Genomic DNA, 18,432 nt, shown 5'->3' with positions numbered 1-18,432 from the left:
GGAATCCCATAACATAAAGAGCATTAATCTTCAGATACACAAAAATAATCCTTCCTTATTCCCACAGTGATTTTTTTTTTTGAGGGGGGGGAGGGAATTCAGTCATTTAGGGGCAGGGGAGCAGAAGCTGCTGAAAGTTTCATGGGAGCATACCATTTTGTAATGGCATTTTTAGGGTTGTTGTTTTTTTAAGAGTATGGTGGTTGTTTTTACTTTTTGTCATGATGTAATGTCATTCCAGGGTATTTAGGGGAATGGCAGTACTAACTGATTATAAAAGATCGGCTACTCCCTACAACAATGACATTATAAAATCCATTAAAAAGCTGCTTCCCCCCTTAAATTTTCAGTAAATTTTGTACCTCCCAATATCTCCCCCCTCACCCCTAGTTTCAGAAGGCCCTTTCACCCCCCTTCCTGGTTTTTAGTTGAAAGATTTTCGTAATGAACTTGCTTTGGCTCACCATGACCTGGATCATTATAAACATCCTTGAAATGCAAAGGGCCAACAGAGATCTCTGAGAATCAAGTTGCAAGCATCTTTTAATAAAGGAGTAATTCACTGTAACTGAATACAGTTGGAGCATCATAAGAAACCTATGATTTTTGTTGGTATCTCTTCAAAGCTAAAATCACTGACAGTTCCAGTAGACTTTGGCAGCTGTGTGTCTATAAGAAGATTCCTTACACTTTCTAATACACCAGGAATTCTTTTGCAAAGAATGGCTCACAAGTTTCCGATGCGCATAAATAACTTAAGACTAATATTGTAACTAGAAAGGTATTTCAAGACTTCACCAAACTCACAAGACAGCACACTTAATTATATATTGACTCCATCAGTTATTTATTTCTACCAAAAGACACAACGCAGTTTAAAAAATGACAAAGCAACATCAAACATACGGGTTATAAATCACATTCCTACAGTTCCACAAATTCCTTTCAGCATGACCCCGGCAAAATCGTGACTCACAGACTGTACTTTATCTACATTCCAATGAAATCAATAGAAAGGTCCAGATTTAAGGCGAAACCAACTCAGATGTTGTCTAACTCCGCTTACTAACACAAAAATCAGCAATCATGAAAACAGAACAAATATAGCAGGCATTTTAAGCAAGACTCCCTGGTTGCTTGCAGCTGAAATGCTGGACTAGATGGACCATGGACTTATCCAACAAGGCATTCTTAAGAGGTTAATGTGAGGCAGAAAGGAACCCTGCAGCTGTAGGTTGTGCACCCTGTGCTACATACATATATGCCCCCCTGTGCATTTGTATGAAAACATACAACATAAAGAGAAGGGAGATCAACTATTGTGGTTGATCTGCATGCTCTAATAATAGAGAGAAATATTTTCAGAAGATATATATATTACCTGTGCTATGTACAGGTATAGGTATGTGCATGCCCAGGCATGGCCAAACTTGGCCCTCCCAGTGGCATAGCGTGGGTTGTCAGCACCCGGGGCAAGGCAAGTAATTTGCGCCCCCTAACCCGTGGATTTGCGCACCCTAACCCTAACCCCCAGATGTTGTGCCCGGTGCAGCCGGCCCCCCTGCACCCCCCACGCTACACCACTGGGCCCTCCAGCTGTTTTGGGACTACAACTCCCATCATCCCTAGCTATCAGGACCTGTGGTGGTCAGGGATGATGGGAACTGTAGTCACAAAACAGCTGGAGGGTCAAGTTTGGCCAGGCCTGCCCTATGTGCATTGGTACCAGAATATCTGAAAGACTGTCTTCTTCCTCACAAGCATCCTCACCTACTGCAATTTTCTTCAGAGACCTTGCCTTGCATCCAATTATCACTGGAGGATGCAGGACAAGGCCTTTACAGTTGTGGCACCAAGGCTTTCCCTCACTTTGTTGTCTTATTGTCATTTTACCACTGCATCTTTGGCTTGGTCCCTCCCTCTCGCCCCAGCTGCCTTTTGTGATTTTAACATCTGGCTCCTGGTGTATATTTGTTCTAAGTGATGCTGTGAGCCACTCAAGGCTGAAAGGTGGGACATAAATATTATAATTAAGAAACAGAACTATGATTCTATGCCTCTTTGCAGTTTTCATATTTTGCATTTGCGATGGGGGATTCTTTAACATCTGCCCACAGCTACTGTGTAAGTGGTATGAGCGGAAAATAACTACTAGAGAGTAGCTGATGTCCGATGAACCCAGGAAAGATGCTTCCACATTGCTAGGGGAAAAGGAAGGCAAACTGCAGAGATTCCATTGGCTAGTAAATGAAACAGAAGCAGGAAAAGTACACCAAAGAGGAATGGGAAGTGGCAGCTCCTTAGGATCACACAGATTCCTATTGCCTGGTGTCCAAACAGCACATTCATAATTCACAGCTCTGACTTCACTCATTAGCTACAGAACACCAAAAGGCGGGAGCAGCCAGCCTAACTCAGTGCTGGATTTATGTATAAACTAAGCAAGCTATAGCTTAGGGCCCCACTCTCTTGGGGGGGGGGCAAGAAAATTAAAGGGGAAAAACAACTGGATGTACATTTCCAAAGTATAAGATAAATAACAAATAAGATAAAACCTACATACAGCAACAGTGCTTTGTGTTGTGTAGGCTCCTATGATGTAAGTAATGGGCCCCACCTGCTATATAAAGGCCCCATTACCTTCAGTAGCTTAGGGCCTCATCAAACCTAAATCCAGCCCTGGGCTGACTCATTTCACAGAAATACTTTGAAATCATTTCAAGATATTTTATGTGATTAAAAAATGGAATCATAAATAAATGAATCTTTGTGCCCATTTTTAAAAGTTTTAAAATGCTACATATATTAACAACTCAGTAATGAATACAAACATGAGCAAATCAGAAGCCAAGAAGGAATATGACTAATTCCCACTTGGAGGAAGCGGCAAATAGTTTTCAAATAGCTTCCCAGAATTGCTTTCAGTACACTGAACATGGGTTAATATATAACTTGAAATAATGAAAGCTATGAAACCAAAAAAGGGAGAAATCCTAAATATTAAGCACACTGGATAAAATATATGAGCTGTTTAAGTTTGGGCCTGGTGATGGCTTTTTCCCTCTGGACATTGATGGTGAAGGAGGCCGCAAGGGCAGCTCCAGCTGTCATCAGATTACTATAATGTGGGAGTGTCCTCAAGGACGGCGCAGTTCAGAAATGTCAGTTGGTTCTGAATGTGGTGGTCAGATTTGGGGTTCACAGGTCAGCCTGCTTAGGTTGATTTTAAGAGGACTCCATTGGCTTCCAATTTGTTTCTGGGATCAAACCAAGATGCTGGCTCTGACCTTTAAAATCCCAAACAGCCAAGGAGCAAGGTTAACTCAAGAATCACTTCCTCCCATATGAGCCTGCTAGAGATCTGCACTTGGTTGCTGAGGCCCTCTGATTGTCCCTTTGGCAGCAGATATGTCACTTGTGGGTTCAACCAAGAGGGCCTTTCCGTTGTGGCGCTGAAACGATGCACTAGCCCTTCAAGAGAAATTCACCAGGCTTCCTTCTCTGCCAGCATTTAAACAGGTTCTTAAGAACATTTTGTCCCAGTGGGTATTTTTAGTTGAGCCTTTGATATATTTTTCATTTGCTACTGTTGATATATGGTTTTTATTATGCTGTTCCATGACAACATATTCCAGCAGTCTTTTGTTGTTGTTATTAATTTTGTTTTTCATTTTGTTTTGACTTATATTTTTATCGCAAGCCACCTTGCGTTTGTCACAGAAAGACCGGCTATAAATAAACATAAATATAAATTAGTTCAGTGTCTCCAAAAAGACAGCAGAATTGCTTTCCAGAAAGAGAGATTCACTCAAATTCTCTCCATTACTCTAAACATGTGGAAGACACAAGTCCACCCATGCTAGACTGATATCCCAAGCCAGAAGCAAACAGAAAAGGATTAAGGATGTACTCTAAGTGTGTTAGGGGGGCAGAGGGCTTGAGGGAATGAGATATTTTATTTCACATTCCCTATTTCCCAAACCATAAGAAGCTCTAGGACAGCCTTACAGATACCATTTTGCTTTTTAAGAGAACTGTTATTATTTCTAGAGTGCCAAAATTAATGAAGTGCTGGGCATAACTCAAAATAATACGCAGGCCCTATCCTGAGGCTTCCAAGCTCAAGCACAGGACACATGAGAGAAGATGAGTAGAGGAACATGGTAGAAGAAGGAAATCAGTTTGAGAATGCCCAAACCATAGGTGAGTTATTAATAGGCACTGACATCCAACTAGGGTTAGGCTGATCTTCTCTTGCTTGCACGCCTGGGTCTAGCAGTTGAAGAGGTGGAGCCCCCAGTCAAGTGCCTTGAGGCTCTGAAGGGGACTTCACCAGCCTGACCCAACCTCGTCATGCCATCATTCACTGCCCTCTCTGCCAGACCCTCCTCCGCATGCTTTTCAGCTATTTTCCAACTTCATAGTAAATTCAATTACCACATTCCATCAGTGGAAGGATTTCCACTTGTCCAACAGGACTTCTTCTCCCCCCAAATCCTTCTGAAATCTTACTTCACTGAGTGACAGTGTTGTAAAGGATCTCTCTACTGATCAAGTGTATGGTATCATATCACACAGGCCATAAGGACAGGAAAATGGCACAGTGAGCTATTCAAGGTGGTTCACAGCAGCAAACATATGGGTTTCGAAACACGGCCTTAAATGCAAAACCCTTAATGACCTAAGACCAATAGTGGAATACATAATTTATGTGTACTACCCCTGATGGTTCGACATCAAAGTAAAACACTATTGGGCAGACGGCTCACGCCACATCTTGTTTCAGCTGTGGTAAATTAGGCTCCAAAAGAAGGCCGTAATGGATGCTGTTTTACCAACCATCCAGCACTCAGCATGGTATGCATTCAACAAAATGATAATCCAGACACTACTGTGTTAAGATAACAGTGAAGGGAGGAGAGCTGGTATCCAAAACATTGTTGATGGAGATGATGACACACTGGGATATCTTTCTGTACGTCCAAAAAAGACACCTTCCATCAACCCCAGTACTTCATCCCTGTTACAGCTGACAGACTGATCTGACAGGCTTTATAAATTTCCTTTGGCATGTAAACTTACTATACTGGAAGGAAAGAAGTTTATTGATGAGCCATGCAAGTTCAATGGCAACCCTGTCATGCTCAGACTATAGAGGTGTGTGTGAAACAAGTCACAGAGGCAGCAGACATGAGAAACATGAAGGCTATATCAGAGGACAAGAAGCAAGTCGGCGGCTGCTGTCCAAAAATGAATTAAAGCAAGACTTAATTAAACGTCTTGTTTAAATCTCTTATTAACTGATGGCATTAATGTTTTATTATTACAAGGTAATGCTGTAAGCTTAGTGGGATATTTTTTATGCAGAGAATCTTAAAATTGTTATAGCATTGCCTGACATTTTCATAAGGTATTTTTTCCCTCCAACAACAGTTGATATGTTTTTTAGTCAAACGTAGATTTACCAAGCTGGATGTTTTCTAATCACAAAAATAATCACAGATTTGAATTCCTCAAACCCAAAATTGTATTTTGAAGACCCCTCACTGAAGAAATTTGAAAAAAAAATAATATATATCCCCTAATACCAGATTCAATTTCAGAGCAACAGGCAAACCCCATGTGCTTTGGCCAGACACAGCCAATGACTTCATGCTGTTTTTTTTTGCTCTCTGTCCAAATGCAAACCTCTTTCTTTCCAGGTCTCTTGCCTTATACATCCCGCACACAACCTGGGTAAACTATTTTTGCAGCCCCACCTCCTTACAAGTGAGTGTGAGCTGACCATCTATACAGCCAAGATTATCTGCTGCTTTGTGTATCTATTAATTGGGGTGTGCTGTGGCTAAGCCAAGGTGAGGCTTAAAATTACAGGGCAGAATAACCCAGTGTGTGCATGTACACACACAAGCTACAGAATTTATGGGTTGGATCCCAAGAACTACCAGCAGACATGCAGTTGAAGAAGAGGCCTTTGTTCACTTCTACTCTAGCCCATTGTTACGTCCCACTGCAAAACATACATATATAGAATAGAATAGATTCTTTATTGTCATTACACAAGTGCAACATTGTACAAAGTGCAACGAAATTGGATGCCATCCCTTAAAACATCAAAAGCAAAACAACAACAACAACCAAACAAACCACATTCCAGCCACACCCACACCACACCCATCAAACTCCCAGGTCACACTATCGAGTTACAGCATTCAAAAAGGCCACAGCTCTTGGATAGAAACTGTTTTTCAGTCTATTTGTCTTTGACTTGATGTTTCTATATCTCCTGCCAGAAGGCAGTAGTGCAAACAGACCGTGTCCCGGGTGAGATGAATCCTGCAGGATGTTATTTGCTTTCCTAAGACAACGGGAACCGTACAGTTCTTCCAAAGATGGGAGAGGATGACCAATAATCCTTTGGGCTGTGGTTATGACCTTCTGGAGCACCTTCCTCTCCCTAGCTGTACAACTGGAGAACCAAGCACAAATATATACAACCCCCCAAACTGCTATTCAGGGTAGGAACCTCCAGAATGGTACTTAATATGGTGTCGAGGAATAAAGAGTTGGCAGAAATCAACAGCTTAAAGAGTGCCTTTCTGCTCATATGGAAACCCATGCTTTTACATAAAAAAAGCTTGCTTGTACTCCTGTATGGCAGATAATTTCCTGAAAACTCTCTCCATCTCTGCTTGCTCCATATGGATAAACTAGATGTGTGACAACAGGAGATCTGCAAATGGATCTCTTGAGGGGTTTTCCCACCCCAGCAGCAGCAGCAGCCGCAGTGCATGTTGCATCTTCCCATTATTTTCCATATCCACATTCAGAGTTGGTATATTGGTACTTGTTAGTTTCCCATAATGGGGTGAATGGTGTATGGGTTGGGTAGCCAGGAGATAAAACCTGCCAGCACCATGGCACAGTTCAAATCTCTCTCACACAGAGAGCTGCATTTGCCCTTGCAAAACACTTGGGAAATCCAGCTCTGGATCTCTTGATCAATCAAGGTCAAACCTAGTTTGGCTGGTAGAACCTTCATGTTTCTGATGGAGACAGAAGCTACAGCATCTAACTAAAATAAAATTATGCTTTTGTCAATGACTTTTTAATCTATGCTAACATTCACATGTGAAGGTCAACATTCAAAGTTTATTCACTGTAACAAATATATTTACACAACATATTTATGCATGGGTGTGTGGGGTTGCTTTCTTCTTAATCTTACTTTTTAAAAAATCCCAAGAGTTTGTACTCTTCATTTCTATCTTCTCATTCTATCACAGTAAAGTAGGCTTTTCATAAGGTATTTTGGTATTTATCAGCTTTCAGAAATACATCTTCCTATAAAATTGTCATTATTTCTATGCAAAATACTTGAGAGTTATAACAATCTGGAACCCGAATTTCCAAGTACATTTCCCCAAAGAAAGCAGCCACCAGAGAGACAGAAAGAGAGAATACATCAATTGTTTCAAGTATTAGGTATTCTAAAAATTAGGTGAGCTCTCTTTTTAGCAAACCCTGTATGCAACACAACAAATAGTTAAAACAAAAAGTCACATATAGAGAGCTTTCCACAAATTGCATCTGTATGGAACATCCTTTCCTAAGACTTCTGGCATATGTTTTGTTTTTGCTTTCTTTGTTCAAAACTGCTTACTTTAAAATAAGTTCCACTGAAACTGTGGAAAGCTCCTTCCAAATAAATATGTTTATGCTCAGAGTGCATGCATAGCAGAAATATCGGAAGCTAAAGTACTAGCAGAAGACCAATTCATTTACTTGCTGGAAAATGAAGCAAAGAGCATCCATAAATTCATAAGGATAGAGGTATTTTGTTCTTCAAACCAATTTGTATCTGTGACACAGACAATCTCCCAATGCCTTTTCTGAAAAGGAAAAATGCAAAACTCTTTATACCCACTTGCATGTGACTAACAACAAAATGAACCAGCAAGAAGAGTTAAAAGATAAGTAAATTAATAAGTAAAGAAGATTTTGTCTACCTTTTGGTCTGGATGTCCGTTTTCTAATTCTCATTTTAGGTAAGGATGGCCAAGAGTAATTAAAAGGTGCATCAGAATCCGAGTCCATTTTTTACTTTTATTTTGGCTAAGCAAACACCTCTTTAGAGAGTGCTGCTGCTGTTGTGTTGAGCAGCAAGTCAAGTGACAGAAAATAAAAAGACCCAAGAAGGAAGGATCAAATTGCCCACTAAACCAAGAAAGAAAGAAAGAGAGGCAGCTGGGGTCTGTTCTCTGCAAGCGTCAAGTATGTGGGCAAATATTAAGGCAGACACAGCCAAGTCAAAATCTGAACAGCCTGCAGTGGGGCTACTGCATCCTGGACTGGAGTTATAGGAAAGGTCACTGTGTGCCAATGAATCATTAACTCACCTTTTCATTTTCCAAATGTAAATGAAGAATAATCTGAGTTGCCAGAGAAGGAGAACTCTCTCTCGGACTCTCTCTCTCAAATAGATAACAAAAGACAGAGGCTTTTCTTTATATTAAAATGTTAACCTGTATTTGGTTTGCAGTATGTAAAATTATTTTAAGCCTTGAGGTTTATATAGAATCAATGAAGTCCAAAGGCAGAATCTACAGTCAGCCAGTTTTCCCTGGCTTCTGTTCCTGCCACACACATAACAATTTCCCTTTGGAATTTATAGCATTGGTAGATCGGAGACATTTGTGGGTGAAGCAGCAGCTAAATGATGGAATTCTTATCCTTCCTAAATTTAAAGAGGGGGCATACCATAGTTCCCTCTTATTATTACAAGGACAGAGGACCCACCTGAGACATTCTTTTTCTAAAAATGCATGCCGTGAAAACGATTGCTTTCTGTTCACAGTGACTCTCAGTTTGACAGTGAACCCGAAAGATTTTGGTAAGGTTGGCACCTTTACAGAACTGGCCTGCCCTCCCAGCAGTCTACAATAGAGCTAGTGACTAATTTACAACAAGTCTCCCATTCTTACCGCAGTCTCCCTGAACAACTCATCAGCAATTAGTATTCAGCAGAAACTCATTACCCCTCCCCCATCGTTAACGCTACACAAACTGCATGTTTTGTTTTGGGTTTGTTTTTTTTAATGGTTTGAATGTGGAAACACAAAAGCAGACACAAAGCTAACAAGTCCACTGCTTGTTATTGTTTTTAACCAAAGTCCATGGAAAGTCACCTCACGTTGTGTGCATTTTTGTGTTCCGCCTAACAGGGAGGAGAATGTGCATAGGGGGATCAATTCAGAAAAGAAGGTGGCATATGAACTTGTTAACATTCCTCTACCCCACATCAATTATTTTTACAACCACCAAGATATGCAGGGGCCATAATGGATCAAAGGATTCCCCAACTTGCATATTGTTAACAGATCAGTGAAACACTCGCTGGTATCAAATAATTCAGATACAGTTAAAAAGATGGAATTATACAATGGTTGGGCAGGAATTAAAATCTGTGTTAAAAATGGTTATTATTACATAAAATTGATTTATTTATTTTTTAGTTTTAATTGTCTCAGTTCTCTCTGCTTGTTTTTCACAGGTTCACTAAATGCACCTTCAGGCCATTCTCTGAGCCACCTGACAGTGGAGGCAAAGCACAGCCATCATGGCAGTAGCCTTATACTCCATCAATTTGACCAATCCTATAATAATCTTATAGCAATAATCTAATAATCCTATAATAATTATGGTGCTGGAGGAGACTCTTGAGAGTCCCATGGACTGCAAGATCAAACCTATCCATTCTTAAGGAAATCAGCCCTGAGTGCTCACTGGAAGGACAGATCGTGAAGCTGAGGCTCCAATACTTTGGCCACCTCATGAGAAGAGAAAACTCCCTGGAAAAGACCCTGATGTTGGGAAAGATTGAGGGCACAAGGAGAAGGGGACGACAGAGGACGAGATGGTTGGACAGTGTTCTCGAAGCTACCAGCATGAGTTTGACCAAACTGTGGTAGGCAGCGGAAGACAGAAGTACCTGGCGTGCTCTGGTCCATGGGGTCACGAAGAGTCGGACATGACTAAACAACTAAACAACAACAACATAATAATCTACCTTGCTCCCTTCAGGGAAGAATGAATCTTTTATTGAAACATATTTTTTTAGAAAATATTGCAAAACAACAGATATAATGTATCAAAACAAAAAACCTTGTTACCAAAAATAGTACTCTATTGACAATACATCTCCAACATTTTTGTTGGCATTGAGACTATTTGGTTCTAGCAGAATATAGTAAATGGTCTCCACTGATCAACTGAGTATCCCGTCGGTTTTGTTCCTTCCCATGGATGCTTTGCCGAAAGGTCAGCTTATTCATTAACATAGCTTGCCAGACTCCGTACAAGTATTATTCTATTGTAGGTAAAACTTTCCTCCCCCCACCCCCACCCCATACACTGCTAAAAGAATACGTGCTGTTATCAGCAACTTGCTCAGAGTTTTATGTATTTTCAGAACATAGGGCTTCAGGTAACCAAAGAGATTTGCTGGAGAGTTTTAATTGCATACTGTGCCCCACTATGTCTTTGATCTTTCTAACAATGTTCCTGTAATATAAACTCAGCCTTGCTCTAAGTCTATGATACGTGTACTGTATAAAATATGCACTGGTTTGAGTACATCTCTAGCCGACACAATCTAACAAATCCCAGAAAGAGCATACAACCATTGACACAGCTATTTGTAAAAGTTGTCTACTCCTTGGCCCACTTTCACCAAAGTACATCCACTGCAAGCTCAAAACCGCCACTTGCCAATCCTTTCCTCTTTTGTCTTTTTGCCTGTAAACACAATCTCCATCAAAATATTCTTTACTTGCAAAGGGAAGTAATAGGAGCTACTCAGATCTTCTAGCCAGGTCAATATTTATTTAGAGTTTCCTGAACTTGACTTGCAGTTTGTAAATACTTGGAGAGGGATGGCAGGGAGCAATTAATCCATGTTACATTTTACATTATATAATTACATCTACCTTCTATAACTAAATCCATAAACATATATTGCCCCACCCTCACATATCATATTCAGTCCTTTTTCCTATTTAAATGGAGCATAGAGCCGATGTTAATAATGAAATGATGGGAGTTAACTGTTCCCATTGTTAATCCCAGAATTTTATAAATTCTGTGTGTCCCAATCAGTATGGTTTTCTCAACAAGGTTCATTCCTACTTGTAGCGATGTCAGGTGATTATGTGCTCTGAGGGCCTGGGGGGTAGGACTTCACCTCTCCCTCTCAGCGCTGTGCTCTGGATTCCCCTCCTTCCGCAAGGCATGCTCCAACCACCCATCAGCTGACTTGTAAGGTAAAGGGACCCCTGAACATTACGTCCAGTCTTGGACGACTCTGGGGTTGTGGCGCTCATCTCGCTTTATTGGCCAAGGGAGCCGGCGTACAGCTTCCAGGTCATGTGGTCAGCATGACTAAGCCGCTTCTGGCAACCAGAGCAGCGCACGGAAACACCATTTACCTTCCCGCCGGAGCGGTACCTATTTATCTACTTGCACTTTGACGTGCTTTCAAACTGCTAGGTGGGCAGGAGCAGGGATCGAGCAATGGGAGCTCACCCCATCGTGGGGATTTGAACCGCCGACCTTCTGATCGGCAAGTCCTAGGCTCTGTGATTTAACCCACAGTGTAGGACAAATAAGCCTGGCTTCCTGAAAATGGCCTCATAGGCCAAATGGAGAACTGGTGAGCCAAGTGTGGCCTGTGGGCTGGAAGTCCCCCACTCCTACTTTAAAGGAATCATGGCAAGAACACTCTGGTCCAAGTTAACAAATATTGTGCTCAAATAATTTCTTGTTCCAGGCAGGATTTTTTTAAAAAACACAGAGCACCTTCCTTCCTCCACTCTCTTGCTGGTTGCATTATCAGAATAAGCTGCACCATTACTGAGCAACACCTTGAGAAGGCAGGGTGAGAAGGTAGGTTACAGCATTAAATATTAAATCAGTAAACCTGTGGAATTAAGTGCACAGTGTTGTTAAATGTGCAGCGTGGAGGATCGTGCCTTGGGGCAGAGTTTCAGAGTGGACTAGATGATTTTCAGGGCTGCGTCAATTATTGTCACTCTCTGATTCTATTCAACAAACTCAAGATTAACTAGACATCCTGCGAACAAGCCTTGGCATATTCCACAGCGGTTACATAATATTCTCAGCATGAATTAAAGGCACAGTTGCATAAGCGATCCAGTCTCTAGTTCAGACCGGTTCCCTGTAGTTCCAGCTCTGATTTAGCCTCATTATGTGCATTTTGCTATTTCCAACAACAGGAAAACCGCTCAGATGACCCTCCAAGTCCAGGTTTTGAAATGAGCCTCAATTCCTCTCTCAAAATGTGCCTCCACTTTCAGTTTGCAGCTTAGTGGTAACCAGTGTTTGCTGCAAACCATGGTTAACATTTGTCCTGTAAGTTAGAACTAGAAGCCCATTTCAAAGCCTGGCTTACAATTCTGGTTTAGAGGGCAAACACTAATCATAGCAGCAAACCCTGGTTAGTGCTAAACTACGAACTTGACACAAAGGAATGACTGAGAGGGAAGGAGGCTAATTTCTATTATTTTACGAGATCATCAGAACTATGGATTATCTATTTCCCATACATTCTCATTCAGGGTATTTTCACCTATGTGATGGAAGGAGAGAGGGAATGAAAGCCTGGCAAAGAAGTGCACTGAATTATCTGACTAAAAGGATTCTTTATGCAACACTCCTGAAGTTGTTTTTAGTAAAGTTCTGGGAACCCAAACTGTGCATGGCTACAGTTTCTTCATCCTTTACTCACCTCTTTTTTCTTCAGCGTTGAGGTTTGAAGGAAGCCAAGAAAAGAGAGAACATAAAGTGCCCACTTAATATTTTTCTTGGAAATAATTTCTTTAAGCTCTGTTTACGCTTGCATAACCATAAATTTTCAGACAATAAAAGAGCATTTTCTCATGTCTCTCTGCAATCCAAAACTTGCTTTCTCGCAACCCAACTCCCCGTATTGATTATTTTATAATAATCAATTATAATAATCACAAACTCCACTGTAACATTCTGGATTTTAAAACAGTTTTCATTGTTTTGAAAATATAAGCATGTCAGGACTTGGAAGCTCCAGAGCCAATTCCATTAATAACTCTGAAACAGGACCAGTGTGTAAGAGGGCGAAAGATGAAATCAGAATGGCATGAATGCAGGTGTCAACATCTCCATGTGAGGAAGGGGGTATCAACATACATTGAAATAAATGTGCTACAGAAAGACTCTTGGCACAGACAGAGCAGGAGCCTGCGCTCAACAAGCCTATTTTGCTCTGCTGCTTGCCAATTGCAAACTCACTGCATTAAGATAAGCCACGCACATAAAGATTCCTCTTGGCTTGCTAGCTCTGCCCTATACCCTAAAGGAAACCATGGAAATGGCCTGTTCTAAGCCCCTTTTCAGCCATCTGTTCCCAGTCTTGTTCTACAAAACAACTTTCCACACTATCTGGACTGAGGGACAGCTATCTAAGTTTGCAGTTTTAACTCCAGTTACCTGGCAGTAAGCCTCGCAGAATTCAGTATAACCCATTTCTGAGTAGCTCTTGGTTAGAGCTGCAGCCTAAAACTCTCTTCCAAACCAAATGAGAAGTAAACAAGTATTTCATTTGTGTAAGGATGACACAGGACTTCTGTGTGGAGTGGGGACAGGGAAACCCATAACATTTTAAAATGGATTAACTGATTTACTCGAGGAAGAGGGAAGTAGATTTAGTTTTTTGTATCACGGGTAGGAAATAAAGGTAAGAAAATACAATACTGAAACCATGAGTTTACACAAATTTCATTGCCACCCCAGAGGTTCACAAAGTGCAGCAGACCATTCTGTTGAATAGCTCAGAGTGCTGAGCGATTAAACTAGAATTACTGAGGAAACCAAAAAACTCAAAAGACACAATCCTTTAAGTTTTCTGCTGCTACCCTGGTCACACCATGAAGCATGCCAAAAATTTGGCCTCGGTGCTTTTTATCTTCTGGAGTGCAAGCTGTGGTCGGCAGAATCTCTCACCTCCTTGGTAATACAAGCCAGGGAGCTCAGCAAAATAAAAAACATCAGCTGCCAGGTCACTTGAACAATGTAACTCTGTATGCCAGGCTGCTATTATCTAAAACTGTGTGCTCCCCCAGCCTTCCTTATTTTTCAGCAGATACTTCACATTAACATATTTTAATTTTTTTAAAAAATGGAAAATGAATGTTTTTCCAGTTAAAACAAACTTTTGCAACTTTGAAAATAGGTATTGTGCATACATCCTCAGCCTTAGATTAGGGCGGGAGAGGGAAGTCATTTTTTCTTTTAAAAACATATTGCTCTTATTATACTGTTACTGTGCAATCTTCCACAACACCTAGTCTCAAGCACTTAGATAAAAGTTAGTAGTAAATCAAGCCACTATCCAATCTCTGGCCTCTAGATCTTCCTAGGAAAGGGCCATAGCTCAGTGGTACAGAGCATATTATTTGCATGCAGAATGTCCCATGGTCATTCCCTGGCTGGGAAAGGCTCCTGTCTGATACCACTGCCATCTGCACAGATGACACTGAGTTAGGCAGATCAATATTCTTACTCAATATAAGGCAATTTCCTATTTTCCAATACTGCAGAAATGCCATTGTGAGGTTGTCCATTGTGAATGCTACCCAACTCTCTGCAAGCTAAACTAGTTCAACAGGGGAAAGAGTTCTTGCTCAGCCACTCTGTTAGCTACATTCCCTACCCACAATCTATTACCAGGGGTAGAAAACATGGTGCCCTCCACATGTTATGGACTGCAACACTATTGACCATCGGCTATCCTGGCTGGGGTGGATGGGAGTTGTAGTCTGAAACATCTGCAGGGCACCTCACTGGCTATCTCAGTTCTAAATGGATGCAGTTCAATGTATCATCATCTCACCTCACATCTGGGCCTCAGAAAGCACACACCAAAGAAGCACTGACCATAGCTCAGTGGCAAATCATGAACTTTGTGTGCAGAGGTCCCCAGGGATCAAGCCCTGCCATTTCTAAGATGCAGCTGGTGTGAAAGATTCTGAAGAGTTGCTGCAAGGAAGAACGGTAAAGGTAAAGCGCTCCTGGACAGTTAAGTCCAGTCAAAGGCGACTATGGGGTTGCAGCGCTCATCTCTGCTTTCAGGCCGAGGGAGCCGGCATTTGGCCAAAGACAGCTTTCCAGGTCATGTGGCCAGCATGACTAAACACCTTCTGGTGCAACAAAACACAGTGACGGAAACCAGAGTGCACAGAAATGCTGTTTACCTTTCCGCTGCAGCGGTACCTATTTATCTACTTGAACTGGTGTGCTTTTGAACTGCTGGGTTGGCAGGAGATGGGACAGAGCAACAGGAGCTCACCCCGTCGCAGGGATTCGAACTGCCGACTTTCCAATCAGCAAGCCCCAGAGGCTCTGTGGTTTAGACCAAAGAGCCACACAAGTGCATGGAAGAGTAGTCTACACTGAGTAACATGACCTATCCTACACAGAACTATTCATGGCAGGAAGCAATTCCGATGAAGAGATCAATGCAATTCAATGTATAATGGAACCACAGAACAGAAAAATCTCACCTAAAGTGCATTATAGGTAAAAGAAAAAAAAATGGAAGAAAGTTTCCCAATACATCAATTAAGAGCAATATTCACACTTTGCTCATTTCAGTGAATTAACTCAGAAATTAACGCCTTCTCTTTTCCCTTGGTCTCTGCAGAGCCCTTACGAAAAAGGCCCCACACAAGATACCGTCTTATTCTGTAGTTACGGATTTGCAACAATCATGAAGGGGTTTGCATGGAATCCTGCTGAACTGAACAAGGTTTAAGCCTTGCTCCTCTGCTGATGCCTGGGAATGTAATCTTGCTGCCTTGGCTGCGAATGCCTGTTCCTTGGTGAGAAAAAGGGGATGTACAGCTGATGCAGGAATTAACTCTATTCTCCTACTCATCAGCTGGTGTCACAGGTGACATCAACAGACGGGCAAGTGGGAGCAGTTTGGACAAAATGTTCCCACAGGCCTATTTTGACTCCCTGGCGAGTCAAGGTTGGCCCATAGGCTGGATGTTGCCCACCTCTGATCTACACCGATTGGCAGTGGCTCTTCAGGGTTTCAGAAGGGGGACGTTTCCAGTCGTGCCTGGAGTTGCCAAGGATTGAATCTAGGGCCTTCTGTGTACAAAGCAGATTTTTCTACTAGCCGCCCAGAGTGGCTGGGGAAACCCAGCCAGATGGGCGGGGTATAAATAATAAATTATTATTATTATTATTATTATTATTATTATTATTATTATTATTATTATTATTATTATTATTACTGAGCTACAACTTTCCATATATGAGTAAAAGCAAAGATATGTCACTAAAACAATGGTATGTTTATAACTTGATTCTTTACAGAACATAACTTCCTGCATTGTGTAATGGCATAACAATGTGGCAACAAACTACAGGCAGTGATGTCGCTGCGACAATCAGAGATCATAAGAGCATTCCTGTTTTGCAGAGCTAGCTCAAGATCTTTTGCTCTCTGAGGCCATTTTTTGAAAAGTTGTGTCTTATTCCAGATCCCTACATAGGAGGAAAACAACCCTTAAAATAAAGGACCTGAAGTAAAACAAAAGGGGCTTCTTGCATTTGTATAAATGAATAGTGCCCTCCTTGTATAAAGAGTTTCCTATTGGCAGAAAAGTCTTGCTGTTGTCTGCGATGGAAGGTCATAACAGCAGACTGTTAATCCAATGGAAGAGATCTTGACAAGCTTTTCAAAAGATGCCTTCAATTCCTAATATTCTTTCTAATTCCTTCTAATCAAAAGATGTTTTGTTAAGTGAGACAGTAATGCAGAAGAAGAGGAGAGCCTTATCAGCTTTACAATTTATAATAACTTGACTTGTAATATTAATTTTATGACATAGACACAGATACTTTGTCCTATCCCTCCCTAGTTTATTTATTTCTCTTGTTCCTTTCTCTCTGGACATTCCCCTGATGCCATTATCTCTCATTTTCCTCATTCCTTTCCCCTGATTATTGTCATCTTTTCATTTCCCCCCCAGTCCTGTCGCCCGCTGTGCTCTATGCTTGCCAAAACAATTATGCTTATTTATATAACAATGCCCAAAGAAAGAAAGAAACCCAAAACAATGCTGTTTTTTAAAAAAACGTCAAGCTATTTGGTGTGATAATACTGCAGCATTCATCTTTTATTAAGGAACAACTCAGTTTAAAAGATGTGCAGCATATTTTCCATTACAAATAAATCATCACCATGCCCTACCCCTTTGCAACAGCTCAGTTACTTTTAAGAACTTCTACACACTGCCTTCTGCACTGCATATACCAGATGAGTCCAGGGATGGAGCGTTGTTAGGAGACAACTCTTCCCCTCTGTGTCAGGCCTTACCATGGCCGGCCTGCCCATGAGGCATAGCTGTCAACTCACAGATTTGAAAATAAGGGACCAGCAACCTCGAAAATAAGGGATCAGCAGCCAAAATAAGGGATTTTCCGAGCACAGGTATGTTCAATTTCTGAGCCCCTCCGAGCCAAAGGCAGAAAGCCCAGCCAGCAGCCAAACGAAGCCTCAAGCGGTGGATCCCACAGCGCAGCAACCCAGCAAAGGGGATGCAGCAAGGGAAACCACCGTCACCTCTCCGCTGGGAAGCGCTGAGCAAAGGCGAATCCCTAGGCAACACGGCCGATTTGATCAGCACAAGGCATGAAAGCTCCACCCCCCCAGTCGTTCTTAGACTCCTTATTGGGTGAGCAACGCAGCCAAGCAACACAGTTGGAGCCTCCCTCCTCCCTGGCTGGGAGGGAGGGAGGGAGAGGAGCTGCTTCCTTTGAAACCCAGGCAATTTAAGGGACATCATCAATAAGGGACAGTAGCGGGACACAGCGCTAGGATAAGGGACCTTCCCGCCAAATAAGGGACGGTTGACAGCTATGCCATGAGGTGGACTGCAGCATCCGCCTTAGGTGGTAGAATCCTGAGGAGCAGTGCCCCCACCCACCCCTGCTGCCATTGCCATGCAACCCCAGTAGGCAAGGCTTCTGCAGGCAGAGAAACCTTCCCATTCTGCCTCAGAAGGAGACACAAATTTGCAAATATATTATACCTTCAATGAATCTGATCTCTCAAAACTGAAAAATATGTAAACGAGCATTTATGTTAATATTTGAAATGAGTCATTAATATGTTGCTTAATACGACGCTGGTCTCTTGTGACTGAGAATAGTTTAAACAAAAAAAAAAAAACAATGGTCTAATCTTACATGCTTAAATGTGAGTTTGCACAGAACTACTAATTAGCATCCATAAGGAGTCATTCAGCTCATGCTCTGTTCGAGCACCTTATTTCCCAAATGATTTCTGTCTTGCAAGCAGAGCTG

At 41.7% G+C, this 18,432-nt stretch overlaps 1 protein-coding gene across 2 annotated transcripts in view; it reads right to left on the bottom strand.

Moving 5' to 3' along the window:
* ARHGEF28 (Rho guanine nucleotide exchange factor 28) overlaps positions 1-18,432 on the bottom strand; it is a 148,311-nt gene that overhangs the window by 71,130 nt on the left and 58,749 nt on the right. The gene's annotated exons all lie outside the window — the stretch shown is intronic.

Source organism: Podarcis bocagei (assembly GCF_964188305.1).
Source record: "Podarcis bocagei genome assembly, chromosome: 11".
NCBI classification, from domain to species: domain Eukaryota; kingdom Metazoa; phylum Chordata; class Lepidosauria; order Squamata; family Lacertidae; genus Podarcis; species Podarcis bocagei.
Note: the sequence above shows the minus strand (reverse complement) of the source record. Positions and strands in the feature narration are given on the sequence as shown.